Source organism: Amblyomma americanum, chromosome 1 (genome assembly GCF_052857255.1).
Source record: "Amblyomma americanum isolate KBUSLIRL-KWMA chromosome 1, ASM5285725v1, whole genome shotgun sequence".
NCBI classification, from domain to species: Eukaryota; Metazoa; Arthropoda; class Arachnida; order Ixodida; family Ixodidae; genus Amblyomma; species Amblyomma americanum.
The window spans coordinates 83,336,240-83,363,349 of NC_135497.1; the positions used below are offsets into that span (position 1 = coordinate 83,336,240).

At 49.9% G+C, this 27,110-nt stretch overlaps 1 protein-coding gene across 2 annotated transcripts in view; it reads right to left on the reverse strand.

The window, feature by feature from the left end:
* Positions 1–27,110, reverse strand: part of LOC144113141 (uncharacterized) — a 167,338-nt gene that overhangs the window by 101,614 nt on the left and 38,614 nt on the right. The window contains exon 1 of one of the 2 annotated variants that reach the window (XM_077646054.1): positions 22,332–22,559. The exons of the other annotated variant lie outside the window; for it this stretch is intronic. The gene's annotated coding sequence lies outside the window, so the exon portion shown is untranslated. Of the gene's footprint in view, positions 1–22,331; positions 22,560–27,110 lie in introns of those variants that run through there. 2 annotated transcript variants of the gene reach the window in all.

The window sequence follows — 27,110 nt, forward strand, 5'->3', positions numbered from 1 at the left end:
GGCAAGGAGGGATCTCCATTCGCACAGACCGTCCCGAATAGGACATCCAACTTAGAGGCCGAACGCACGCTCTGCCGAAGTCTCGCCCTCCCGACTTCCCGAGAAAATGGGCGCCGCCAGTCCCGTCGTAAAGAATGATGGATGGCCGTCATGCAAAGAGGCGAAATCAAATGAAAAGACCGCTCGCAACACAAACCTGGAGAAGGCTGGAATCCAAGCAGAGGGATCATTGAAGAGGGCTCAAGAAGTACAAGCAGCACTTGGGGAGTTGCAAGGAAAGGGTGCTACTGCTTCTACGAAGTTTGGCAGAGACACTTAAGACTGCTTGCGCGAGGGAGAAAGCATCGCTGTCCCTGGGTGCATTGACACCCACGCACACACACACGCACGCGCGCGCGTATGAAACCACCCGGAACGCTGTACGAGGGACGGTTGCATGGCAGTTTTGATTTAAAAAAAATGGTTTTTAAGGAAAGCAAATGGGGCAGTAACTGTCTCGCGTATCGGTGGACACCTCCGCCGCGCCTCAAGGGAAGAGGGTCTGGGAAGGCATACCTGGGAAGGTGGGTATGTATTCTCATGATATGTATTCGGTTCTCATTACCCTCCAAGTGTGACAAAGGAAGTGGTAGGAGAATGGGGATAGTCCCCCCCCCCCCCCCCTCTATGGTCGGGGGTAGACCCCTCTCTCCATTTAGGCGCCGCTCCCTGCATTGTCACTCTAGCAGGGCCATGAGAATCACCCGACGCCATTGGCTGGAAGGGGGTCCTTTGACGGGGAGAAGCTGCTGCGTTCTTGAATTCAACCCGACTACATCATGAAATCGCAGGGCGTGGCAGATGAATAGGGAATAACGAGGGCTCAGTCGGATTAACCGCGGCGTCATGAAAATCGGTCGACGCCACTGGCTGGAAGGCCTATGCTGAGTGGCATCTGCCGTTTCATTCTTGAGTTGTATTGGACTATAGCGGTTATTCAGGTGGCTTTCCACCCCGCAATGTGCTGGCCTACGTCCTCTGGCATCGACTTCCACACTGCATTTTAAGAACGTAGACCTAAGGAAGCATTCATGGGAAAAGGTGGAGGCCCTAGGCGCACGTCCTCACACGCTTCTTTTCGCATTTCCGCCAGCTCCATGTTTGCTCTTCCCCTCCTCCACCCCCCGTAGGTTCATTCCAGCGCACTACCTGCACAACGTCCGTATCCACAGGACCGCGATCGCCTCAGCGCGGCAAACGTGTTCTCCACGGCCTCCCGTTGATGCGCACGAAATAATCTGCACCGCAGACAAAGGGCCAAGTTTTGAGCGCTGCGGAGGGTACGCCACGCACAGTCAGAGCAGTCACGCGGTGGCGTCGTCAGGCTCGACTGCTTTCCAGCTTTCTAAGGACGCGACGCGTCTTTACAGCGAGGGAGCACAAAAATAGACGACGGCGACAAATCAATCACCGCCTTCCTTCCCAAAACTTGGTGCCGCTGTCTTCCGAAGTACAGTGAACGCGCTGTTTGCAAACCGCTTCCCGTCTTCGTACAAGAACTCGACGCGCGATATAATTGCACCGCCGTGGAGCAATGCCCTCCGCGTAAACAGTCGTGAAATAGCAGTGAAACATCAGCGGCCACCGGTTCGTAACAGCGCGGCCGGAAAGGCTGGTCACGTGCCCAAAAAAAAAGGAAAAGGTCAAACAGCAACCGACTGTGGAAGTTCTCCGTGAGACAGGGTGTCGCCCGCGCACGTGCTGTGCGCGCATCCGACGAGCTTACAGCAAAACGGTTGTTCGAGCTCGCCAGGGGCTAACTATTGCCACATTCATGGCAGCGCCCGGGGGAATGTGCAGAGCGCTGAGCAAATGCCCCCAACTATTCCGGCTGCTGTGCAGCGGCACTTATCGCGCTAGGCGTGCCGGGGTCCGCCGGGCCAGGAACAGCGGAGGCCCAACGTCGGCGTGGGCGCAGCAGCGCGGTAGCCGCTCGTGCCGCGGGGCCGCCCTGTGAGCAAACGTCCGCCGCTGACGGCAGCGCAGCCGATAGGATCTCGGTCGCGTGCGCATTACCATGCGGCGACCCGGGCGTTGTTGGCGTCGGCGACAACCTCCGACCGGGTGCATTGCGAAAGGTCAAAGGGGGTCCTTGCGAAGGAAAAGTGCAGACTTGAGCAAACGCGAATATGGAAATGGCGTGTTTGCCGCATCGCGAGCTGCCCCTGGCTGCCCTTGCGCCACCTCGCGGCGCGTGGGCGGCTCGGGTGTTCGGCCCCGGCGATTGCCTCATGGGTGCGCGCACCTCTGCCGTTTACGCGTTTCCCACGGGCGGGCCGCACAAGCGAAAAAAAAAAACCAGCAAAGAACGCGCTGCGTGACCCACTTGTTCCGCGGTGACAGCCTGAATGCACGGTCTCAAGGACCACGGCGCTTCGCGCGGGACACCGGAGAGCCTCTTACGCGCACGGTCATGTTTCCGCCATTCCGCTTCGGTGTGATATCTGACTGGCTTCCTCTCGTCTGTTAAGCGTAAAAGGCCACATTTCTCTTCGGTACTTCGCGCTCGCGGCAGACGCAGTTGCCAGTGGTGCACCACTGGCGCTGCCTCTCATAACGGCTCCTCGTGCGTATGATGCTGCTCACCCTGTTTTCCATCGAAGCTCTACACCGGTAATCGTAATCATTCAACAATCATGATAAACATCACAGCAGCAACAACAACAACAGTTTTCTTATTATTGCTCTTCTCATTATTGTGTGCATATTAGCGCGCCACCTGGCGCCCTCGGGGTGACCTGCACGTGCCTAGTGGCGGCGCGCGGCACGCGCTATGCTAAAATTCTCTCATATCTCCGCTGCGCGAGACTGTCTAAAAAAATGAAATCTCAGAGTGCTTCAAAGTTCCCAGGCCACAGGGTGTGCTTTTCAGTAGTACACTCTAGCACCAAGAGGGCAGCTCGGGAGCGTTTTCGAGGTTACCATATTCTAATGAAACATACTGATGATGACGAATTTTTATGGCTCCAGGACAGCTTTTTGGGTATATTTGTTTACACGAGGTGGGGTCAAAGGCCTCTTTTTGAAGCATTTATGAGCTTGTACCCATTGTGTCACTAGGGGGGGGGGGGGGGGGGGGTGCACCAGGTGGCAGTGGGGATCGGACCCAGTATCATCACGCGAGGCGGATGCTGAGGCCACTAGGCCACCGTAGCGGTTACGAAACTTATTCAGTAGGTTTTTCTATCGTTCCTTTCACCGAGTTTGGCTATACAGAATGTCGCAAAAGAACTGTACTTCAGTTTCGGGTTCGGTTTTTCGTCAGCCGCATGAGAGAATTGTTTTTAAACTCGCGAAGCATGTGAACGCCGCTGATTTTAGTTCGCATAGAGATGACTGCTCTGCTCAGCCTGGAGTATCGACAGGTGCCCGTCTGTACCTTCAGAGAGGCTCGGAAGGCAGCGAAGCTCCTTCCGAGCCTCTCTGAAGGTACCGGGCACGTTCCGAACGACTTCGCGGGGCCAGCAGTGAAGCGAATCGAGTTTTTTTCAACACGGCCCATTGTCGTCATTGGCCAAAGCGTTTTGCGCGAGCAGTTGATTTTGCTTTCACTGATCGGGATGTTTGGCATCAAGAACTCTAACTTTGAATACTCGTTTCTGTCATAACAACGCATAATACGTACACTCTTTTTTCATTCTATTTTCTAACTGAATATGCTTGATGTGTTTATGACTTTTGTGGGACTCAAATTTTGCGAATGAGTTCTATTTTATTAGTATGCTATTCATATCCTGTTTTTTTCTTTGTGGCATTAAAAAGGGAGCGCTCTTAGCTACACTGCGACGTGCTGGAATTAAGGAAACTTTTCAGTTTAAGAGTGAATAATTTTTTTTTTACGCGCGCCACCCTGAAACTGTCCGTTTTCCCGCGGTAAGGAAGGAATTTGCCGTTTCCGTGGCCTCAATTCAGATGACTTCTGTGGGCAACACTGCATTTGCGACGTCACATTCGTTACCCGCCTGTTAATAGCCGTTCCCCGCTTCAGTGACGAAATTTTGAGAATTTTGAAATTTTTACGAAATAGGTCGTCTGAGGCATTTTATGAAAGGAGTCGTCATTTTCAGCCGCTATTTCAGCCGTTCAACGCGCGTACGGGTGCTTTTCTAGCAATGTTTGCGACTGTCCCTGGCCACAGAGAGTTTAGGTTTTCTGTTTTCGCTGTTTTAAACTGGCTCCTCCCGGAATTTCGAAATACATAACATATTATGTTGCACACTCGTATCAACGTTACAACTGAATGAAAAGGTACGCTTATTTCCTTTTTGCCAGAGTATGTTACTGACCTGGAGCGCCACTTCTCGAGCCGCTGAAACCACTTTTTTTTTAGTTGAGTTTAATACACGGGGGTTTAATAGTGAAGTTGCGGTGCGCAGAGAGGCGACTGGAAAGTGTTCATTACGTCTCCACGGCGGAGAACTTCAGGATTAATGATTAATAATCCTGTGTCGATTAGCACGTAACAAACTAAACCTACCGTGAGCCGAACACGGTTGAAGCGCGCTCTTTTCACGGCTAAAATATGCTCAACCTTTTAAAGATGCAACAGTATATTCAAAATGTCTGCATATTGGAAGGACTTAAAAAATGAAGGAGGGCCTGACAAGTTCTTCGAGAAGCAAGCTGGGATAAAGTGGTACACGCTTTCTTCGTAGAACTGTGAGGAATGTCTTTTTCTTATATGTTGCAATTCTTTGCAGAAAATTTAGCATCAGTTACTGTCATCAGGTATCGATAATTTTCACTAGAGGCTTAATATTGTTCTCTAAGTATGAAGGTCCATGTGGTCAATATCAAGGCAGCTTAGTATCGCTTCAGAGAAATGCTTTTATGTGCATACAATTTCTACTTCCTCAAATGGGTTTAACCAGGCGAAGTTTGTTATTCATTTGCCCCGGCAATTTTGTTTTTTCATGACTCTCCACCATATATATTCGATATAGTATTTAAAGAGCATATTTATGTCTTGTGATTTCGTGATTTCAGCGTCGCGAATACGCGCAGCGTGCACTTCACTTCCCTCGTTATTGCTCACCTAACAATGTTCGGAACAGAACATACTATTATATTACATTCTTGCGTTCTTCCCTACTGAAAAAAAAGCTGTATGATGCAATAACCTCATGCAGACTTTGTCATACGAATGTCATACAGTCTGAATTATATTGTATGACATATGTATGAAAGATGTATGATTTTGAAAGAATTTATGATATTTATTTGATGACTGTGGGACATATCTGTATGATGAACCTGAATGAGGTTATTACAGCACACGGCTAGTTTCCAGTACAGATGCAATGATATATATGGTGCTTTTTAGAGTTTCACCGGTGGTTTTTGGAATACAGCGCGGGAATTACGCTTAAGGATTCCCTGCAAACCCACTTCGGTGGGATTTTTTATGAAGTATTTTTTAGTGAACCGTCAGCGAAACACTCTGGAATGAAAATGGATGCACGTTGCAAAGGTCTTATAGCATTCTCCTACTTGCACTAAAGCGCTTTCGACATAAAGTGCTTATTTCGAGCCATCTGTATAAATTGTAACTTACCAGCAGTATTTCTTTTTTGGGGGGCGAGGTATTCTTCAATTTGTGTTCGTGTCAGGCCGGTCTCTTCTGAAAACTGAGTATAGTCGGCTACAACTCAAGAAAGAAGCGGCTATTCCCCGTCAAAGGACCCCCTTCCAGCCAATGGCGTCGGTCGATTCTTATGTGACTGCTAGTGTGACAAGCAGAGAGCGGGTGACAATACAGGGAGGGAACGCTAGCAGGCATCATGAGAATGGGCCGATTCCATTGGCTGGAAGGGGGTCCTTTGACGGGGAAAAGTCGCTTCGTTCTTGAGTTGTATCCGACTGCAGTATGGGATCCTACACCATGAAAAAAACGATACCAAGGTAGCAGTGGGCCCACTCTTCCGGGGCATACTTGGTTGTACATTTTGCCAATTATGGCGTAATAAAGCAACTCGTGATTAATTAATCAAGCCTAATATGATTTTACGAGTGACAGCAACGTTGTCGGCTGTGGGGCACGCCATAGCGGAGGACTGATTAATCGCGACGTCCCCAACGTGCATCGAACAGTACACAGAGCGGAGAACTTTAGTTTTACCGAACTCCGCCAAGGATCCGCACTTTATTTATGCAAAGATTTCCTGTCCTTTCGTCACTGAACAAGCAAGTCTCTAGTCTCCTAGCCCTTAGCTAACACATCTCCCTTGACCAACATAGTGACTTTTGCACGAAGGGGAAATTTTTGTTAACAACGCATGTTCGATACGAAACGACGTTATTTTCGTGCCTACACACGCAAGAAGACTCGGTTTTTTTCGCATCGTAACTTTTGTATAGTTCAGCCGCTGCCAAATAAACTACTTGAAAGCGCCGTCTGGACTCTGCAGCCGTTTTGTATCGCCTTACTTTTGTATCGCCTTGCGTAAGTATGGCGCGACGACCGTTCCTTTCGCGTCAGGCGGTTTTTATTTTATTTTACGTGACGCATGCGGCTTCAGACGCTGCCTTGTAATAAATGCTTGGACTCGCGCTGGGAAACCGCGACTCGGCAAGCGGGGCCCATTTCCACTGCGCGCCATCGGCCACCCTGTGGAAACGAGATTTATTTAAAGATTGCGTCACTCACTCTCTGGCAATACCTTTCTTTATCGATTGGTAAAAACTGCAACTTTCGTCATACACCTGAGTGTGCATTTTTTATGTGTTGTCTATTTCAGGACCGATTTGTATATACGCAGCGGTGTTCTGCGGAGCGCAAACAAACCGTTTGTGCCCTAAAATCATGGCCACTCACTTTGCGACTATTTCGCAGTGCAACTTCTGCCTACCCTTGTGTCACCAAGACGCCCGAAGGAATGCTTTGCATCCTCACAGACCACCCCTTATTTAGCATCTCCTCTGAGCTAAAAGATATTGACAGAGCCTCAGGCTAATTTCGATCGCAGAGGCTACTCAGACTTTCGCGCGTGTTAGAATCGCTCCACATGTGAACCAACAAACAAAAAACAAAAAAACGCCTTCCTCGCGCGACGCTGGGCGTGACGAACTCCTCCGAGACACGGGACGGGCGGGCGGGCAAATAGGAAAACCGTGCTGCGAAGTCGCGTCACCTGCCCGAAACCGAACGACCATTTAAATAATCCCTTTGCGGTGCAGAGTTTTAGAGCACATAGGGCGTCCGGAAATGGGCTTTGTGCTTATAAAATAACGAGGAAGTATAGATACAGGACGGAAGCCAACAGTCACCGAAACCAAGGAGCATAGGGAATGTTCTTTTTTTTTTTTCAATTCGTAGTATTGATTACTTGAAAATTAAGTGTCATTATTAGAAGAAAAAACAACCACATACCGCAGGCGGGGTCCGAACCCATAGCCTCCGAATTTCGCTTCCTGTCCTCTACCCACTGAGCTACTTTTTGAAACTAGAAAAACACACCTTGGCGCTAATATAGTCACACAGACAAAAGAGACAAGGTGTTTTTTCCAAGTTTCAAAATGCTAAACCAACTAGCCCGGCAACATGCCCTACCAGCTGAGCTACGGCGACGGCTGTCCAATCTTCTGCTTTCGGGGGTATTAATGTGTAGTGTAACCTAACATCGAGAGTGTTAACTAACCACGCCCTAGTCCATAGCGGCGGACGTAGTACGCGAGTGCCACGTACGAACGTGATCGAACGGTGAGGGGCGTAGTAAGCTGTGCAAGAACCCTCTTATGCTACCTGCGGTATCAAGACTGCCAGATTCGATAGATATGTACGCGCTTTCTTTTTACTTCAGCGCAGTTGTGGTTCGAAAGTTACCGGGTCTGTCAGCCAACAAAAGCGTTTTTTTTTTCTTTTTTGTACATCAGAAACGAATTTTCGTTGGTATGGACGTTCGGCCTGGCCCCTTGTGCCGCGCCACGTGTTCTGGGATGAGCCGGAGAGTATGGAAGCTAACCTTGCTGAAATTAACTTAACAAAGCAATCGTTTAAAGTGTGTCCATCGACAATCTCGGATTATCTCGCATGCCACACCAGTCGTCCAAGAGGCAGCATTCTTGACCTCCCTCAACTCATGGAGGCACGCCGCCATCTCGGGACGACTGTGGACTGGAATGAGCGCGATCTGGCGCTCTCGTGAGCTGTTGCTGTTTCCAGCTAAATTCTTCGGAACTTTTTTCTCTTTGTTGTCACAGGAACCGAGCTGCACACCACACATCTCGATCGTGGGTTCAGTTCCCACCTGCGGCGTGCTGTTTCGCCATTTTCTTATTCACTACCCGCAGGTCTCCATCTTAGTGCCGCTTCTCGATCTCGCTCCTCACTCGTTGGTCTCTTTCGTCGGCTCACTTGTGGCCGCTGTTTCCAGGCTGAACACGTGTAGGCGGTGTCTCCGACGAATAGCTAATGGATGTTCGCGTCCAGAAGGACAACACGAATTAGCAGGCATCTTTTGCGCTCGTCTTAGTCTTTTCTTCCCCACCCATATTAGCAGCACACGTCCTGGATTTTCTGTTACCGAAAGAATTCTTTTCGAGAATATGCTAACAAAACAAACACAGCTGTGCAAAAGGGAACATCATGCTGTGTCGTACGCATCAGACGACCCTCGCCGGGAGGCGTCGCCCCGGTAACTGGAGCGCAGAAGACAATCGTCGTGTGTCCACCCTGGAGGAGTGCAACCGATTGCGACCGGCGGCACGCGGAGAAGCTACGCGTGCACTCGGGGCTGCAGCCCGCAACCGTTCCGAGCACAAAAGTACAGGGGGGGGGAGAGCTCGGCAGCGCAATGTGTTGCGCGCCGGCCCATCCGCCGCACGCAGGTGGTGGCGGGGGCGCGGAAGTTCGGGGCAGGCAGGAAAAAAAGAGGACGGGTCCCGCAGGCAGGTGCTCTGCAGGGCTGATTTGCACCGCTAACTGGCTTGATTTCTTCGCACGGAATGTTTCGTGCTCCACTGCGTCGGCGCACTCTGTCTGCCGTTACACGGGGGAGCGTCGTTAGGTAGCGGCACATGTCGTTTCCTCCCGAACCGCCGGGAGGACCCAGATTGGCATCGTTGGCGCGCCCGTTAATTGATTAGCGACGAAAGACGGGGCGAGACAAAAGCGGTCGCCGTCCAGCGAAGAGGCGGCTCGCGCTCTCACGTTCCCGCCGCTGGAACGGAAACGGCCCCTCTGGGTCGTTGTCCGCACGCCTCGTTAGCGGCTTTTTCAGCGGGCCATCGGAGACCACGGTGAAAGACCACCGCTGCCAGGGACTCCCTAATTCGCGGAGCCGCAGTGAGGAGACTCTTATGTCGCTTTCGGTTATGGCTGGTGGGCGGCTTGAGACACAGCGTGGCGCAGGTATAGCCTTGCCATACGATCGTCTCGTACGCTGAAGAAGGAAGGCGAAACGCGCATGCGGCTTCAGGGACAAGCGATGCATGCGCTTACATTGTCCGATCTCTTTTTGATAAAAATAGAAGAAAAAGAGAGTGTTTGAGTGGGGAAACTGTTTTCGCTAGTGAGTTTGTCATAGCACTGCAAGAACTTCCCTCGCCGCACTAGTAGGCATAACAAGCAGCTAGTTTTGCCGCAGCAGGAATGGACCGCCGGCAGGCGTTACCGCCTCGCCATTGCGCATTTCATTCAGGCACACGCAGCCTGTAGCTGCGCTCACGTCAGAAGCATTACTTTCCAGATGGCCCGCGAATATTTCACCGATCCCACTGCAATGCGAAATGAAACAAAAAGAAAATCGAGCGAAAGAAAAAAAAAGGTAAAGGACTCCACGTGGAGCTGGTGGTGGACCGTGTTCAACAGATCGACTCGGAGCATGGTCGGCAAGGTAAGGGCCAACCACCCAGCAAATAAAAACGTGGCCCGCGCTACACACACATTGGCAGGCACGGGGATGCTCCGGTTGCATGCTGCGCGAGCGGCTCGACTTTCTGGGCCCTCCCGCGGTGACGTCACGGGCAACATGAGCACGTCTGGTTCTCGTTTCCGCGCAAGGCTGCGGAGACGCCGGGGAGCCGTGGTGCCATGATATATGGGCCGGCCGGTGACTAACGACCCGGTGGTTTGCTCGAGCTGTTCAGTTTAAGGTGAACGACCCACAAAAGAGCAACAAAAGGCGGGCCTATCGATACCGTACGCGGGCGCTAACTGCTGCGCCCTTGCCCCCGGTCCGCGGTGGGCCGCGGGTCGGCGATTTCCCGCCGGTCGTGCATGGCAAACGCGTAATCGCACCCGGCACACAGCGCGACCGTGCACATCCCGCGGGGGCTGCGAGGCAAGCGTGATTCTGGAGCGGGCCATCGTTGAATTTCACCGGGCGCACGTGAAGCATGCGCCCGGCTTTCTCATTATTCGCGCGCACACGAGGCCGCCGCGGAGGCTCGCTCATTAGGCCGCCCACAGACAACGCCTGTTTGTTTCGCCCTGCCGACGCCTTTTTTTTTATATAACCCGAGAATAGGAACCCACGTTTAAGCCGGAGGCACTGGGGACCAAGGAGGAAAACGGCGAGAATGCCAGCCGAGAAAGGAAGCGGGCACATCGAAGCCTTTGCGCGTCAGCGAACGACGTCATCGGGACGAGCGCCGAAGAGAAGCCGCAGAGGCCCGTTTTTGCACGCAGCGAAATTCCACGAAAGCCACGGCTGCGATCGCACTTTGCTATGCTGCGGGGGCTACGTTTTCTGCGCGGCGCTCATTTCGCAGAAGTATGGGCGCGACAAAAGGCATCTATGCATGGAGCTCCGTTAGGAGAGAACCGCGCCCGCTCATTCCATCCTTGTTTCTCAGCACAAGCTGTACTCGGCGGACATAAGCCCTGACCGGGTGCAGCAGCGCCGACAAAATGGCGCTCAACTTCCCGCTTTCTCGCTCCATATTACTGCAGTCACTCTCATCGTTGAGCTCATACAACGTACCTTTGACGCTTTAAACACTGCAAAGGGTAGCGTATGCAGCCTTGATCTTTCATCAGTAATCGATCAAGGCCATGGCCATTGAAAAAATGGCCCTGTGTTGCTGCCGGCCTCAGACCCGTCCTGTTTTGCGGTTTTGCTCCTCACGATGTCCTACCAACTGGCCTACAACCAAGTCCTTAAAAAAGATAGTTGCCTATACAAGTTGTAGTCAAAAGGCGCCCATGTGCTGTGCTATGTCAGTATGTCAGTGCAGGTTTAAGATCCTCAGGTGGTCGAAATTATTTCGGAACCCTTTCACCCCCGTCTTCCTTCCTTCCCTCACGACGCGGTTGAGGAGTCCACAGTGAAGCGATCGAGGCGGTTACTGCGACATTTCCTTTCCTCAAGAACCTCGAATTTAGTTAGGACATACGCTGTACAATTGGTCTACTGGACTGCACAACAAGGAAGACGAGATGCAGGACTGTTAAGTCGACGGAAAGTACTAAAAGGTGTGGTCCGAACAGTCAGTAGTGAAGCAGGGCTCACTACCTCCACTTTCGCTGCGAATTTAAATGTAACCAAAACGATTTAGCTTTTATGCATACTTCGGTGAATGTGCGTCGCTAACATTGGGACGCTCCGAACAAAGCTGCAATGGCTTTATCAATACAGACCGCATCTTTCAGTGAAATTATTGCGCAGTCACAACAAAATTACAGGTTTTGGTTACCCCTTTATCGAGGGAACAAGTGGAGAGCCGTTAGCCTTCGGCAAAGGCAGTTGACAAAGGAGTCACGCGGGCAGTTTCTACGGGCGCTGAGCGTCATCGCTGCTCAACTTACCGACGGTCTACGGGGCACCTAGAAGGCCGTCCCTCCGATTCGTTGAAAGAGTGAGTGACTCATACCACGCAGCGGTGCTGTGTTTTTTTTTATGCATAACAACTAATTCAGCAGAGTTGTATAGTTCAGCTCCAGCGACTATCGAGAAGGCGCCCGCACCCTGGTGATTACAACACAGAAGTAAGTCACTGTGCGTGAAGTGTGGCATTATGATACGTAAATAGCGAGAAGTTCGAAAAAAAAAATAGAAATCGGACACTGGCGCAGCCTGCCGGAGGTAGGATTGAAGTGGATGGTGCCCGCCAATCAAGAGCTTCTCCGTCAATCGACCAATCCCCCATGCTCGCTGCCTGTGTCTGTTTTAGCGTGCCGGGTCGGTGAGGCCGGTAGTCCGCGCAGTCGTAAGGTTATGTTCAGATATGTGGACGGCCTGTGGAAGGCAGATATGTGCAGGGTTCTACTGGCAGGTGTCAATTGACAATTGGTTTTTGGAGGAAGGAAATGGCGCAGTATCTGTCACATATCGGCGGACACCTGAACCACGCCGTAAAAGAAGGGAGTGAAAGAACAAAGGAAGAAAGAGGTGCCGTAGTGGGGGGCTCCGGAATAATTTCGACCACCTGGGGATCTTTAACGTGTACTCACGTCGCACGCAGGGGGTTTTTCAGGTGAATTCTTTTATGGACGAAAATAAAACCTGACATCGCACTGACATTGCACAGCACACGGGCGCTTTTTGCGTTTCGCCGCCATCGGAACGCGGCCGCCGCGGTCGGGTTCGAACCAGGGTACTCCGGATCAGTAGCCGAGCGCCCTAACCAGTGAGCCGGCGTTTTTGACGCTCATTCTGAGCTATGTTTCAGAAGAGTGCTCTTGAAAGAAAAAACGCCGCAAAGCTTTCAGCATTTATTTTACTACGATTTCGAAGTGACCTAGAGCAAAAGCCTTTGGCGCACTTACTATATATGTAGAACTGTTTTAGAAGCATTAGGAATTTACGCTTACATTTCCACATACACAGGCGGAAGTAAAAAGGACGCCAGTCGTGAGCGCAATTCCGCCGTTGTCACGCGCTTACAGTTATATGCAGTCGCCATTCGCCTAACACTACACCTGCAGTAATTACCTTTGGAAACAGTCGCGGAGTAAGGCTCGTGGTGCGATTGCTCAACTGAGCTTAAACAATGCATCGATTCCCCGCACCTCGATATATCTTTGTTGCTTTTCCTTGATTTCTAATTCAGAGCTTTTCTTGATGCAGCGTATTTTACTGCCATCACGTAATCGGCAATTAGTCTCACCGTTGCTTTATTCGGCATGCGGTTTCCTGAAGTCGCGCAGATATCAAACCGCAAGTCCGGACCCTTCGGGTCGATGTGCGCATTCTTGTGAGGAAAGAAATACGAGACACTCGGCTGAACTGCGCCGCGCTACAGAAAGTGTTTCCCATCCCTCAAACGTGTATGATGTATAAAACACCCAATTCGTTTAACCTTCATTCTTTCACCTTTATTCGCTTCACAGATTGAAGCATGTTGCAACATCAGACAGTCTGACATCACCAGACCGTGGGACCAAGATGGACGGCTGATTTTTTTGGAAAAACGGAACCAACTTATCCATCTAGTGTCCACCACATTACTCACTACATGAAGCGGAATGCCGATTGTAAACATATTCCAGCCCATGGAAGCATTGTTTCTTTTATGCGGGGCAGCATATGTGCCTATAATAGATCCATTTCCAGCAGACATTCTTTTAAAAACGACCTAGACTGTGCTTGTGTATATAACTGCTAACGTCGTTTCTTTTAGGCATATATATATATATATATATATATATATATATATATATATATATATATATATATATATATATATATATATATATATATATATATATATATATATATATATATATATATATATATATATGCAATAAAGCTGTTATGACTGTTGCATAAGCGGTGGCGTTGCGTAACATTTATACTGTTTAGTTTTGACGCCATGAAATTTTCTGTGCTACCATGAGAGCCTTCTTATTACAGCGTATTGACACCTGGCTTTGTTTACGTGTTGTTTTTTTGGAACGATGCGCAAAATATCAGTAAACATGGGTCGCCACGTGGGATTCCCCAACGCCCGGTAAACAGTTCATAATTTTCTAATGCGGAAGCATCATATTGCTCATCGGCACGAAAATCCAGCGTCGTCCGAAAACTGGCTTTACAAAACTCGCGATTGGTCGAAACGGTGCGACGTCACCAAAGGCGGGAAAATACGAAACGTTAATCAGTAATAGTCACTTCTATTACAAGTGCGCCAACTATAAAGGAATAGAATATAATTAGAATAAGATTGGAATAGAATTACAATGCTTTCGCATTAGTCGCACTCAATTTCCTTACGTGCTTTTGGTAATTTTTTTTTCTCACGTATTGTTTAGATTTTGACTTCAACAGCCAAACGCGGGCTATGACGTCACAGACGAGTTAAAACAATGTTTAGGTCCGGTTTATAAGGTTTAACGTTCCAGACCGACTCAGGCTATAAGAGATGCCGTAATAGAAGCCTCCGGATAGTTCCAACCACCTGGGGTACGTTCTTTCCGAGATCGCACAGTACACGGTCCTCAAGCATTTCGCCTCTATCGAAATGCGACTGCCGCGGCTGGCATCGAACCCGCGTCTTAAGGGTCAGCAGCCTAGCACCGTAACCACTGAGCCACCGCGGCGGCTATGTTGAGGTCAAGTGGGGCATCAACATACTGCGATATGATTGCTCCAACTCTTTTGCAATCCTGTCCCAAGAGCCGCCAGGGCAACAAATGAGCAGGCAACTAATACCTTATATTACGATACACAGCACGCGGCCTATACATGCTCAAAAGTTAAAATTTGGGTGAGGACTACACAGCATATTCGTTTTTTTTTTAATATCACCCAATACTGCATGAAATGCCCAATGCGATCCTATGAACCAAGTGCGGACAAACCAGTAAAAAAGAAAAATAGAGCCCTGCGAGCTTTTACACCAGGGGCGGGCTGTACACCGGAAATTACGGTACACTGCTCTTTTTGCATACCTCACAACATTGCTCAACTCATCTATTGCGTTATAGCCACCGTTCGGCGGATGAAACCGAAATCGAAACAGCATGAGAGAAGAAATGAAACTTCAACTATTTAGCGGCCGTAGGTGAAGTTCTGTGTATTAACGCATTATGCACCGTGCCAAAGACAAAAGAAAATAAATAACCAAATATTTTGTCATCCGCGCACTCCTTCAAACCCCCGTATCTTAGCGCGACAAAGCTATGCGTGGTTTAGTACTCGCTTGATATCGAACCCGCAAAACGCCATTGAGCTGCAATTTCACATGAGGAAATCGTGAGTTCGATTCTCACCGAATATACAACCGATTCCATCATGCAAGTAGTCGCTGTAGCGATTTTTTTTGTTTTTTGCCTTCAGGCGAACCTTTTTTCACGCCTGCTAAGTGAACATGAATCCGCAACAAGAGACCAGCGCTAAATGCGGCCAAAAAGGAATAAACATTCGCGGTGTGAACACGTACAGTCTTTGACAAAAGTCCCCAGGCCGCAGGGTCTGCTTTTGAGCCTTGTAGTGGGGCACTTAGGAAACCCCCGTAGCACTGTGAATGGTGACTAGGAGTTCCATCCTGAGCGCTGGGGGCCTTGGTAGGTGCACTGGCGCCGCAAGATCCCGACCACACTGATCAAAAGCAGACCCTGTGGCCTCGGCAATTTCGCCCCTCGCAATCCCAGCATTATTACTGTCACCTTAGTAGCACAACTGACGTCTTCACGCTGATTAAACGTCACATGAGCAGTCTAGCGCTATTAACACCTGTCAAATGCGTAATATGATCACAACCAGTTGAACTTTGCCATACTGATTTTTCCGTTGTAGTTCCCTCGCAGCACACAGTCCATGCTTAGTAACATGGAAGGCTTTGCCTTTAAGTTCCACTAATGTGCAGCAGCTCTGCGGCTTCGTAAACGCAAAACACGAATGTACGTACAATATTCGTCACTGTAATACGCTGACTCGATGGAAATAACAGTGAGGAGAGGTGGCGCAGCAATTACTGCAGACCCAAGAACGTCTCGAGTGCGATAGGTTCCATGAGCGCTGAAATCGCGATATCGCAACAAAGGTACTCTGGGTGCACGACCGTTTCAGTCCCTACATGGGAATAATGAAAGAGTACTTTCACTTGGCTTGAATATACAACTCGACTTCATCGTGACTTTGGAGCAGTGCTTGTGTCTGCTGACCAGCGCACAACGAGCGCATCTGACGGTGTTAAAAACAAAAAAAAAAACGTTGCGCGCACCTCATCGCTCCTTCCGACGGTGGCGAATGGTTGACCCATGCAATGTTTTTCATGCTCCTCTTTTCATGCATCCTACGTTGTTTACAAAGTTTTTCAAAACGGCCTTTGTATCTCGGGCCGCTTTTTGGCTAGCGAGCCCCGCGTTCTCACCACCATGAGTGCCCCCACCGCGCATTGGAGAGGGCCGCGTTGCCCGGACTGCAGAGACCTGGACAGCAGTGGCTGCCCGCTGTGAGCGACCACAGTCTCCTGCGGACACCCACGCTCGAGCAGCCGCAGACTGCCTTCCGGGGGATAGAAAGGGCAAAATGGGTGCGAGGAAAAGGTGATTCGCATCCTAGCGCATTTTAAATGGCAGGTCGATGTGAGGATTCTGGCTTGAGCCACGGAACGAAGTTTACGTGACGTAAACACTGTGCCCCCGGTAACGTTACTTGGCGCTGTACAGAGCCGTGTGACCAAACCAACTGGAGGAACGGCTCAGTGCGTGCCCGCGAGCAGTCAACTTATAAGCGGGCGCTTTTCCACCCCTTACTAGCTCGGCAAGCAGCAATATTTGCGTTAACTCAGTATTCCTTGAAGCGCACAAGGGGCACTGAACAAAACAGTATTTTTAGCTCTGTAGCACTTCCCCTATAGGACGCTTTTACTTTTGAGCTCATACGACCGCTGAAACTTCGAATCGCTGTACGGCCTGTCCGACCCGAGCGGTAATTCGGCTCAGCGCACGGAATCGTGCTTTGCGTAGAAATCAAAGCTAGCGCTCCGTTCGTCGAGGACGCCTCGTGCAGGACAGAGCAACTTCGGTTTGCCGGCCATTGGAGATACGTGCAACTTTGCTTCTAGAACATTTACGACTTCAAACAAGGCGCACGCACGAGGGCACAGACTGTTTGAAGATTCTTGCATTCGCGATGTTCCAGCGTCTCGTGCTCTTGTAAAAAGCGCGCGAAACGAAGGACAACCGTACGCTTCTGACCATGGATGGGCCATGGGGTTACGCAAACTTGGGTTCGTCATTACAGCGGCCGGTGGAAGATATGGACAGGACGCCAGTGTTAAAGCCTCAAACTATTTGATTTGCAAGCACTTGAATCAGGATGTAGGAAATTTCTAGTTTAGCTTATATTCTTCGGAAGTTAGAGTTTGAAACGCTCCACTTGAGGTTTTGCAACCCTATCAACGTACGCACAGCAGCGAGCAAGAGCGGAAGACCCCCTTCTCCCTCCCTTTTAAACGGACACTGAGGACAAACTGAATGTTGCCCGCGTCAATAGATTGCCGAATTATGATGATAAAGACTCCACGCTTTCACCGCACACGGTGCTTTTATGACCTAGAAAACATTTAAAAAAATTTAAATACAGGTGCCGCCATCACCGGCCGATTTCGGAAGTAGGATGCGGTGCGTCGACATAGCTGCTCTTTGCGCGGATCTCAGAGCCTAGGCTGCACCGCCATCAGCTTCCAGACGTAGATCACGGAATCTTTCTCGGTGTAGACGTCACGAGTTGGACTCGAGAATATTTTTAAATGCAATTTTCTCACAGGTAAATGCGTCTTTTGCTGCTGGAAAAAAACATCATGCACCTAAAAAGAGCCGCTGAATCGATTTTTACTAAAAACGAAAATTGGATGCAGTATCCCTTTAAGCTTCAGTAGACATACCTTTTTTTGCCATTTGGAGGAGAAAATACGGTTCGAGACGAGGAAGGGGAGGGGGGGGGGGGGAGTGTCGCAACCAGTGTGCTACTTCCAGCCTCATACAGCGCATCACAGAACTCTCACGTGAGCACAGCTCTCGCATTTGGGCGGCGCGCTTCTCGTCGGCTATCATGATTGGCCAGCGCGCGCGCGGCTGCAGCCAGGCACGAAGCCCTCTTGCGTCAGCGTGGTTCAGCGAACGCGGCCCCCATTTGCTTTGTTTTCTCTGCCGCTAAACCTTTGTTGAGTGCCACAGTTGTAGCGTACTCAATAGATTTTGGGCGTGTAGTAAACAGAACAGAGTAAACAGAAGGAACAAATCTACCATTTCGGCTATTTATCACTTGCTTCCGTCGCGTCAAACCAGCTACCAGGAAATCAAGCGGAAGTGTCTATGTGGCATGTACAAACAATAAGTGAAACGGAAAAGCCGGCTTAATTACGTGGGCAAAATAAAACTGAAATGGACTCGTCCACATCAAATATTTCTAATTTCGCGCCCAGTTTCGCCAGCCGCGGTTTCAACCGCTGCAAATTTTGCCTAACGACCCCACCAGGGTCAGCACTGGCCTCACTCGGGCTCCGGCCATTGGGTGGAGTACAACATCATTGAACACGAGTGAACAAACAAGAGTTCGTTCGCGAGAGTGAGGTCGCCTAGCTGTGCGCATTGTTCTATACGAGTTCAGGCGCGGGATCGAGGGATAAGTGAATTGATTTTGCCCATTAAGACGGGTTTCGCATAGCGGAGTGCTATGCGAATGCTATGCTCCGGTCACGCTTATGATGGATTATTTACTGATTGTATTTAGGTTAGCGTCATTTGAACAAGAATCAGTACCTATGGTCCAGTTTTTGAATGAAATGAAAACCTGCTGGTCATCTTTATTAAGCGAAAAAACATCGGACACGTTAGCTGATACCTGCGAATGCAGTAAGTACTCCGCTGTGATCCTCCCTCAATATGTCAGCGTCCCCAAAAAGTAGAGGAAAAGAAAAAGATTTCCGTTTTTTAAAAATTGGACACCTTCGTCTCAGGCCATTTCCCTGCTTGCTAACTACAGCTGGGCTTCTCTGTGGCGAACACACGCAGAGCTATTACGGGCACCAGGATTACCGATTCCCAACTTATTCCGGCACCTGGGTAACGCTGAAGGAAGATTTTGAAGACGGATTTACGCGGGTACACTGCGTAAAATTGCATCCCGAACGCTCACTCCTCGAGTTTCTGCTTCCGCGCAACGCACTGTGTTTTACACAGCACTTATCAATGCTTTTTTTTTTAGAATATTACAACAGGATGTGCACAGTGCAGGAGCCTCATATTGAATGGAGCTACACATATGGCTCGGAATACCCGTAAATGCGAAAGCATGAGAGCGCTTGACTGGCTACAGAGGGATTGCGGCCTCTCCCAGAAACGGTGTACTTCCGCTTTCTGCATCAAGATAGCTGCTGAGATAGCTGTGTAACACGCAAATCCTCCAGAAACGGTGCTCAACGTCATCTCGCAGCTAAGAAAGACACTCTTCAAGAGCGAGCTATTTTATAGTACGCTTCGCTCTCTACTACTATACCTTCCCGCAACGCTCCCAGGCAAGAGGGAATGATTGGCGTGCAGAGCAGAGGGGTGGACACACCTAAAATATTTTACGTGATTGATCTCCACTGTACAAGCTCTTCTCTAGACACGATGGCCTTCCGGCGCCATGTCCAACAGCGCAGACCTCGAGTCAGACGGCCCAAAGTATCTGGGCACAAAAACTGACGGTCGAAATCCTTGTGACCATCAAGATAAGTAAGGTGGGGCCCTGCACCGTTCTGCAACCGTGGATACCGAAACTACTGCCCTCGCTCCATCACTCAAGGATCACCATGCAGAAAAAGAAATGGTTCAAACTGCAAAGAAAGAGGATGTAATTAAGTCCCGCAGAAGGATCTAAGATGAAGTAAGACATTCTGCTAAGCAGGGTCGACCGCATTTCGGAAGCCTCTTGATGCGCGTCCTCACTCGTTACGCCGCTTCTCCTGACAGCCAGCGGAGGCAGGCACAGGCTGAGGCGACGCTGCTAATTGTCGCGCGTGCGTCGGCAAGCAGTGACCGAGGGCTGCCCCAAGGTCGGAAACCCAGCCGCAGCGGTTCGCGCTCGGTGCTTCTTCTTGGGGGTGGCGAAACAGTCTCGGCGGCGACAAAGGGCGCAGGGAGGCGCAGCGCGAGCAGATTTGTGCAAGCAGCCAGGCGCGTGCTATCCGGCACCACTCATTGTGGGTCTGTGGACGCGGGGCCGGCGTGTTAATAGGCGCCTCCGGGGTCGGACAAAAGGAGCTGGCATCGGCGGTGTGCATATATTTGGGCCGCTGAAAGGGAAAGGGACGCTCCGCCAGTCCCGCTCCCGAAGGGGCCGTAACGGTACAGCGCGACGGCGGGTGGCCATAATAAGGGGCCTCTCTAATTGCCCGCTGTCGCAAGGGGCTATCACTCCGCGCGCCTTGTCTTGCTGCACTGACTACGTGGGGCGGCGGTCCGGCGAGCGACGGGTCCCTCGGCTACCGGCGCTGCGCCCCGGGTATCCGTCCCCTCTTCCGCGCCGACCCATCAGACCGCCCACGCGCACTTCGCTCATGAATCACTGTCGTCGCTCCTCGCGAGAGAGAGCCGCGAATGCTTCGACGGCACTGCTGCTAGGACCTGCACCCACTGTGGCAGTGCGGTAAAAAAACAAGCCCCCACTTAAGCACCTTCAGACGCCTTATCGACCTGTTGACCCGCTCGGCTCGGTAAGAGGATTGCGCGGAAATGTGCACCCATAAAACTTCACGGGTGTCTATAGATTAGGTGCGATGAAAGCGTTGAGGTTTCGCTTCAGAATTGAAAGGGTATTTATCTCAATCTCTCCGCTGAATGTGTATACAGCAAACGGGAGCGCCTTCTTGTAAGCGTTCAATGCCTGCGCACCGTTTGCCCGTGCTGTACCGCAGTAATGGAAGTGCAACATCCGCCCTCTACGCCAAGCAGCGTTTCTTCTTCCGGCACGAGCTTGTCGAGAAAGCAACTTCGGTTTTCGCCGCTCATGCATGTCTAAACTTGCGCATGCAAACATGAAACGAAGGCATTTCCCTTTCCTTCAACCTGAGCGACAAAAAGGAAGCTTTTGATGAGTTTCATGTACAGTAAACATGAAATATATCCGGAAGAAGTCAGAGAGATGCTTCCTGCTGTGCCAGGCGCCACAAGCACGAACTGCGACTCGCAACCGCTCCATCATGCCTAACAAAACTAGTCAGGATGACTGGACTTCGAGCACGTGTCAGCAGCCAATAAAAATTAGCGAAAATGTGCTAAAGAATCCCTGACGTTAAGCGCAAATCAAGAAACACAAGAGCGGTACAAGCAAGCAGCGGCACTATTAGCTCGACCGAGAGTTAAACAATGACGGCTTGGCTGGCGGGAGTGCCTGACGCTATTGTTTATAGAGAAAGGAACATTAAGCATAAGAGTGCTCATTTGTTTGCAATCTCATCTCAAGGTAAGTCGTTGCGTTATCGGCAGCGAAACTGAACGGAACGAATGAAAAAGTGATGTACATGAAGCTGCAGTGTCTTCAAAAATAGCGGCTACGGTCTCTACGGATGCGGGAATTTTCAAAGTCCTTAATGAGCGCAAAATGGTCCTTGCGTTCAGTCAGTGGCATGTGCTCATTTCTGCAGATGAGCGAAATTTCGGCTCACGCCAGTTTTTTTACTTTGTCATTCAGCTTGCGAAATTTGGCAATCAAATTTTTTTTTCGAGAGTTCTTTTCCAGGGAACCGGATGACAAGCCATTCATAGTAATTTTTAAAGACTGAACCTGCCTCGAGCTGATCATTCTTCTGAACCAAAAAAGGTCGATCAATGCTGCACCGTCACTGCTATCGAACAAAAGGGAGTGGGCAATCTACAAAGAACGCGCGCCTGTATGATCAGTACAAGCTGTCGCACAGGGAAGGAGTGTCGAAGATTTCAGACTTCGGTCTGACGCTTGTGGAAAACAGTGTCAGGCTGTTGACTTAATGCACGTGCTCAATCAAAATTTCCCTCTCATTTCATGTGGCAAAGGGCGGGTAATACGAAAGTAATGTCCGAACCAAACACACGTTCCCACATCGTTTCAGTACGCTTGTTTTCGCTCGTAGAAGTTGTTCTCTCGGGGAGAGGTGCTACAGCGCTCAAAATTTTCGAAAGATACCGCACTATCCTCATTTGCTTATACACATGGGCGTTAAAAAACCACAAAATCTGACCACGGGCAGATTTTGTAGTTTTTTTTTATCCTCACTGCCACACTCATTGCTACGCACGGTCCACTCTGGCAACAGGCGGCTACTCCGCGCCGTCGGAGTCTCGGCTCGTGCACTACCAGCGAAAGACCGGGCCCCCTCTGGGCTGGCGAGCCGAGAGAAGGCCCGACAGCGCGCGAGAAGTGTGGATAGAGAGAGCCTCGTACCTTGGCAGATGCGGCCGGTTGAACACGCGAAAACACACACACTGGTCGGAGTCCGCGAGCGGCGCACAATCCAGCGCTGCGGCGGCTCTCTGTAATCCAGAGGGGGTAGGGGGGTGGGGGGGTGCGAGGACCCCAGGCCGGCAGGTATCCGGAGGGGGCCCGGCGGTGTCGGCGGCGGCGGCGGCGGCGGTTGCGCGCGGAGGAGCGTCCGTGCCAAAGGAGCCGCTGGCACTGGAGGGCACGCGCTCCGCAAGACGTCGGTCTCCCCCTCGCCCAGGAGGGGCACGTCTGATCGGGGTCGGTGGGCCTGCCGAGGTGATTCCTCACCACTCCGCCAATGAGCTGCTGCCGTGCATCTTCTGCCGACGAGGGGGCGGACGGAAGACGGGCACCCTTTCTCGCCGCGAGAAAGTGCCGGACGCGCGCGCTCCGGGACGACGCCGCGTCTTGACGCCGCCGCCGCCGCGGGCTCCGGCCCGGGGCCCACAAGAGCCGTGCCGCCTCTCGTCGGCCGCGCGCCGTTTTCGGGGCGCTGAAGAGTCGCGCGTTCTCGCGCCGCTCCGCGTGTCGCGTTAGATTGGATAAACGCTGTCGCTGCCACTTTAAAAAGCCCAATTTTCTCTTCCTGTACGCGCACTTGCAGCCCCCTCCAGCGGCCGATCTGAGCGTGTCAGGTTGCCTCTGTTCGCGGTTGGAACAAAGGATTATTACCCGAAACACGTCAGCTGAGAGCAGGGGAGGATTTAGTGGTCACTCATGAAGGGGATGGTTGAAACATGGATTTCTTGAACCTTTCCCTCGAAAAAATTGGGTTCAGCATTGTTTTCGTATGTAAAATTTCGTGCTAGGTGGTGGAGACTCCCCCATCACCGGCCGTGCCCTCCTTGAATTAGCCCCAGGCAGATAGACAAAAAATTGCATGACTATGAAGTGTTTCTCAACGAATATTGATGCGAATGCTAATGTCGCAAACCTGAATCCTATGCCGCGAACGCTCTCAGCATACTAATTTTTCTTTTGTTGGAAGTCCCCTGCCAAGTAATGGAGTTCACATTTACTTGGTCAGTTACAACTCAAGAATGCAACTGCGAATACCCCTCAAAGAAGGCCCTCCATCCAATGGCGCCGACCGGTTTTCGTGGGGCAGAAAGTAGGCAAGAAACGGAAGGGGAAGGACATTATGGTGAACTGTAGTCGGATACAACTCAAGTCTGCAGTGAAGCTCCGCCCACATTTAGGACCGGCGCACAGAATTCCTCCTCGACAAAAACGTCGGCCGTTGTTCAAACTTCTCTTGTCACCTAAACAATAAGCTAATCACGGGAAAAATGTTATAAGCTGTAGAATTTTCTTGCCTTGCTTGTTTAATAAAGTCAAACATTAAAATGATCATTTCGTTTACTTTTGTGACTGGCTAGCGGAGTAATACGGTACGCCGCGGACCGTGGCCCAGTGTTAACAACGGCTGTTTTTTTTTTTTTTAAGTTGTATCCTACTATAGAATTAATTTTCTAGTACACTGCCCCCGTGTTGTGACGCGAAGCTTTATGATGCGAAGTTTGCCCTCACAACGTAATTATTTTAGGCGATAATTTAAAACCCTACGTAGATGCCAGTGCTCAAACCGACAGTACCGTGGATTAACAACTTAATTTAAACACGAAACGAGAATTTTGGAACATTCTTCAAACAGCAGCTTGTTCAATTATGCAGGCTCTACAGGACAGACAGTCCAGAGCTGTTGGAAGGGCGGCTCGTGGAAAAGGAATGCGGTACTCAAAGGGGGAAGCGGGGTCGCCAGTGCTGAGGACAAAGGCCCCTGTTCCTTTCTTGCCTGGCCTCTGCTGCAGAGCCAGAACTAGATGACGCCATTTTATGGACGGGCCTTCTTTGAGGGGCATTCGCCGCTGCATTCTTGGGTTGTACCTGACTATAGGTCATTTCGTCGTTCTTTGCAGGTGACTGAAGAACGCTTCTAAATAATTATTACTTTGCCTTACAGTTATCTTTACTTGTATACCAGTGCGAGAATGCGTGGTCCTGCGTGTTAAACGAAACCTTTGAATCGCTACCTTTCCGTAGCATTTAGTCATAGCAATAAAAACCGTCTTGTGAATTATTAAAACGCCTAATTATTGCGATGTTTCTTGTTAGCAGGTTCGGGTGAACTTGAGGGGATAAGCTTCTACCAAAGTGATAGGCGACGCGTGTTATTACATTGTTTGACTGAAAATATGATGAAAAACGCTACAAAATGATATGTTCATCCCAGTTTTGCTTAAGCTTGTGCAGTTCAAAGTTCTAGTGGCTCTTCTTGGCTTCCATATGTTATTCGGCGTAATTCTCACACTAATACGACATGTCCATACCCAGCAATGCTGGACAATTCTGAGCGGGAAACAGTTTATGAAGGCAATTTTTTTCATGTAATTTTTTCAGTTCCCTCTACATTATACCAGCTTATCTATTCGCATTCAAAACCAGCCACCGCGGTGGCTGAGTGGTTACGGCGCTCGGCTGCTGTCCCGAAAGACGCGGGTTCGATCCCGGCCGCGGCGGTCGAATTTCGATGGAGGCGAAATTCTAGAGGCCCGTGTACTGTGCGATGTCAGTGCACGTTAAAGAACCCCAGTTGGTCGAAATTTCCGGAGCCCTTCAGTATGGCGTCTCTCATAGCCTTAGTCGCTTTGGGACGTTAAACCCCCATAAACCATAAGATTCCACTATAACAATCAATATATACGCAGATCACCCAACGGCAGTGTTGTACTTTTTTTCTATTCCCGTTTTTGCTACCGTCAAAACTACGGCAATATTAACTGCTCGATACGATTGATGGAAACACTGTGAAAGAAAGATTTTGCTACATATCAGAATAATGAACCTTCAATATTTCCATAACAGTGCCTTGCAATTTACCAATTTTCAAAATTTTTGCCCCAGATTGCTGGACATGCTATAAACGAATGTTTACCACAGCTCCTTTTATTTTTTTACCAAGCATTACTATGCTAGTTTGCTATATTATTTTACCAAATAAACTAATCATTGGCAAAGCATACCCTATAATGCACATTAACGATTTGCCTCCTGTTGTTTTTTTTTTTGAAGTTATTTATGTTAATAAATTATATTATTTCTGAATGGGAAATCATGCGTTTCATCTTGAACCAGTAACTAGAACCATGCTGTTCAGACAAAATGCGTTATTTGTTTACGAGGACAGGAGCGCCAGTGACAATGGAAAAGTTTTTTGATATTCCACGCGAATTTCCCGCTCCTTCCATTTGGCCTTTCAGCATTTTACCAATGCTGTGGAGCAGAAACGTGCCGCACCAGTACTTCAGCCGGACTCGAGGCATTAATCTTCGAAGCGAGTCCGACGTCCCAGTAGTTGTGTCGACAGTGTTCCACTGCGCAGCCACGTCTTGTTCGCGGCCTTGGCCGACTGCTTCGAGGATTACAGCGGGGTATTCGTGGCGGACATATTGAAGTCCCCTTCGCCTGAAGGAAGAAGGATGTCGGCTGCCCACTTGGCCTCCAATTTCTACTAGGCCGGCTTATCTCCTGAGCGCTGCTTTGGCCTCCGGTTCAAGGGGATTCCAGCCTAGGCGCTCAGCTGCGCCTATCACTTTGTGTCATGTTTTTCATTACTGCTACCTCTCATTGTGCCCAGGCTCGAACAACGAGCTACCAAGTTATGTTTTGTAGACTTGGAACAACAAGGAACAAGCGCGGAACAAAATGGGTGTATTTGCTTACCACGTCATGCCCCGGGACGTGGCGCTGTTTCTAAACAGAATGCGGTTCATTAAATCAATTTACAGAGTACGAACTTACCACTATTTCACTCGCAGGGCTTAAAAAAAAGGGAATCCCTAATAGACCAATCCCATCAAGCTCACCGCGCAAGCGCGCTTTTCCGCGGTGGCCGCGAAATCGACGCCATGCTGCGGCGACGTCGCGAACTAGCCCAAGAAGGTAGGCGCACGGAACCTCGTCGTTTGTTGCGTTGCCTTAGTGGTTGGAGGGCACATACAGACGTCGTTTTAAGAGTAATGCTGTAAACATATATCACAGGAGCGCTGTTACGTGAATTTTTTCACGCTGCCGAGATAGAAGAGCCGCTAAGTGAACTGCACGAGATTATTGGTGTCAGCAATACAGAGAGAGCATGCGAAAAGGAGGTTTCCACTCTGTAGTGGAGCGCTTGCAGGAACAGGACAGCACGTTTCTACTACAGGTCCCAAGCTTGTATTTGTAAAAGGATTATACGCCTGTATTAGAGCGGTCAATGTAAATACCAGGTGCTGTTTGTTAATATCGCTTGCGCGCACGTGATGACGGACATTTTTTAAGCGCGAAGAGTTTTGCGCGTAATAGTCTGCGTAACTGCAGGCTTTATTACGGAATGCGTGTCTGGTGAGGTAGTGCTTTATCTGCGGAGAGAGGGGGGGGGGATTGATAAGGTTGACATAATTTCTTTCGAATTTCATTTCATTCCGATTTTTTTTCGAACTTAGATTTCCATATGCTGTCGCCGCCGCTGGGATTAGACTAATGGGCGGATGGGAGAATCGACCGAAACTATTTATCATATCGTCCTTACATTACCTACGTGTCTTACGAACAAACTGAGCTCATAGGGCGCGGTTAATTGCAGCGAGAATATCGTGCGTGGAAAAGCGCAACCTCATCGTTCTCGGCTTCCGCCTACACACGTGTCTATTAAAATTTATGACCTCGAAAAAACGTCACAGGGCGCAGCTTTATCATTTT